The sequence below is a fragment of the Arachis ipaensis genome, chromosome B05, assembly GCF_000816755.2.
Source record: "Arachis ipaensis cultivar K30076 chromosome B05, Araip1.1, whole genome shotgun sequence".
NCBI classification, from domain to species: domain Eukaryota; kingdom Viridiplantae; phylum Streptophyta; class Magnoliopsida; order Fabales; family Fabaceae; genus Arachis; species Arachis ipaensis.
The window spans coordinates 24,787,147-24,790,077 of NC_029789.2; the positions used below are offsets into that span (position 1 = coordinate 24,787,147).

A 2,931-nucleotide genomic window follows, 5' to 3' on the forward strand; every position below is an offset into this window, starting at 1 on the left:
TTTGCATTTGATTATAATTTCATTTGAATTTGTAGTTTAGGTAGCTTATAAATAGGACCTTAGATTCATCATTTTACACACACCATGAGGGGGTGGAGGTGACTCCACACCCCACTTTTGTAATTTTTTAGTTATGAGTTTCTAAGTTCTCTTCATTGGGAAAGAAAACTCTATTGATTTTCAATGGATTAATTTGATTTCTTCTCCATCTTCAATTTATCTTTCAATTACTTCTTTAAAAAGATCTTCGTTCTTCAATTCAAGGATTCAATTGTCTTGGGAAAGAAATTGAATTCACATGGATTCTATGTGAGCCTTGGAAAAGGGATCATAGAATCATGCTTGAAGTTATTTCTCACAATTGAGTAAATTTGGGTTTAGGTTTGATATAGTGACATGTAATCATCCCAAAACATGGATTCATGAGATTGTGTGGCTCTAAATTAGAGACCAATCTTCATCTTTTCTCATGAGTAATTAGATCAAAGAATTGGCAATTGATCAAATTAAGAGAGATTGAATTGTTAAGGAATTGGAATTCAATCACTTATGATTTACCAAGAGATCAATAATTGCATGACTGAAGAGGAGATGAAAACTATTGATCCAAAGAATGCAATATCTCTTGATCCCAATGTTAATTTTATTCTTAATTCTTGTTATTTACTTCTTGTCTTTAATTCTTGTCATTTAATTGTTCTCTTTAAATTCTTGTCATTTACTTATGCACCTTTATGGCTTTATTTACTTATGCATATTTATGCCTTCCAAGTGTTTGTAGAAATGCTTCACTTAGTTTTACTTTCTAGTCATTTACATTCTTGCAATTTAATTTTTAGCACTTTACATTCTTGTCATTTACTTTCTTGTTCTTTATTGCTTTCATTTAATTTCAAGTCATTTACATTCTTTGTTTGCTCATCACCCAAAGTTGAACTGTCTAACTAGAATAATCAATCAACTATCGCTTGCTTAATCCGTTAATCCTTGTCGGATCGACCTCACTCATAGTGAGTTTTATTACTTGATATGACCCGTTGCACTTGTCAGTAGTCTTGCAGAATATTGTGAGATTTAGGGATGTCAATGGGGCAGAGCGAGGGCGGGGAATGCCTCCCTACTCCCCATCCCCACCCCCAGATTTACTCCTCATTCCCGTCTCTATTCCCTGTCATGGGGGAATATTGTTCCCCATCCCCATTCCCCACAGGACCCCATTCTTTGTGGGGACCCCATTCCTCATCTATCTGATAGTTTTAACTAATTATTAATTTTCATATGAATAGAGGTGTAAGTATCCATTCTATACAAAAATAATAAGATTTTATACAAAAAGTCTAAATGACAAGATGGTGACTTCTTTCGAAATGACGCAGTGGGGGACGCAACGGCGAGCCAGAGGACAGAGAAGTGGATAAGGTGAGAGACGCGGCAACAGAGAGGAGAATGGACATGACGATAGAATTACGGAAAGGAACGCCGCAAATAGAGAGCATGACGCGGTGAGGATCATGGCACGGTGAGGTGTGACAATGTAATGAGAAGGGAGAGTGGTGAGAGGGTGGCTGTAGAGAGGTTGGATGGAGTATGGACAGCATTAAGGATTTCTGAATTGAAGAAGGGTTATGCAAATGAGGATTAGGAGTTTTGGGTTTCTATATATATATATATATATGTGTGTGTGTGTGTGAAAAATGACTAAAAAATATATATATGAGAAATAAGTGTGTGTGTGTGTGAAATGACTAAAAAACATATATGAGAAATAAACTATTAAGGATAATTCAGTAAATTGATGAATTTCGGAGATTAGCGAGGATGGGGTGGGGATCTCCGCTCGGATCCCCGCGCCTGCCTCGGGGGAATTTTGTCCCCTGTCCCCATCCCCACGGGGAAGATTCACCACAATCAGATCCCCATTCGGAGTAGTCCCAGCAGGATCCCCGCGTCTCGGGGAATTTTGCCATCCGTAGTGAGATTCATAATTTTCGTATCAACAAACGCGTGGTCGCTGACGGCTCGTCAATCGGAGCTCTGGATCAAAAGTGATGTGGAAGAGGAAAAGAGCTACACTCTTAAGTTTTGGGCCCGCTTTGGGTCCGGTTCAATCGGTTTGGCCCATTCGGCCTAATTTTGGGCCAAAAACTTTAAAATTAATGTTAAAATTTATATTTTAATTATTTCTACTTCATTAAACTATACAATTTAATTTTTTAATTTTTTAAATAATAATTGATTTATTAGCTAATTATTTACTAATTATTCGAAGTTTACATTTGGGATAGCTTATTAGCTTTGTGGTTCGTAATGCATTTTTGTGTATAACTGCTATTGTATGCACAGTGCCCACCTCACTTCTGCTTTAAAATGGGAGTTCCTTTTGTTCTTATAAGCTCCAAAAGAGCTCAAGATAATCATCAATCGTTGATACAAAATTACTCTCCTGAAGCTGCTTTTTACATAGATACTAACACTTAGTTTTATTTAATCTTTCTTTTTTGTGAGTAAATAAAATGAAATTATTATTATTATTATTATTCATTTCTTTTAGTTTTATATAATGTGTTTAAAATTCCAAGGACATGGATTGAAGACCAAATGCATTAAATGAATCTGAAATTTTTACAACGGTATACCATATTTAAAGCTTGCTAATGAGGTAAACTATTGATGATTTATTATCTATTTTATAGGTATTTTATTTTTGTCATTGTAAGGTTTATGGGTCACACTTTCAGTTTGGCTTATGTAATACTCTACTATACAAAACCTTATGCTATAGTCGTAAGTCAGAGGTGGTGAGGTATTATAACCTCTAAAACCAAAAAATACATACATAGTATTTGAAGAAAATATGATTTAGCTAGGAGCATGTGAAGGAAGGGTAAAACAAAATCGATACATTGTCATCGCACATGTATTGTTAAAGGT

At 35.3% G+C, this 2,931-nt stretch overlaps 1 long non-coding RNA gene across 1 annotated transcript in view; it reads left to right on the plus strand.

Moving 5' to 3' along the window:
- LOC110271849 overlaps positions 2,587 to 2,931 on the plus strand; it is a 14,935-nt gene continuing 14,590 nt past the window's right edge. The window contains exon 1 of the long non-coding RNA XR_002362655.1: positions 2,587 to 2,659. This is a non-coding gene — a long non-coding RNA (uncharacterized LOC110271849). The remainder of the gene's footprint in view (positions 2,660 to 2,931) is intronic.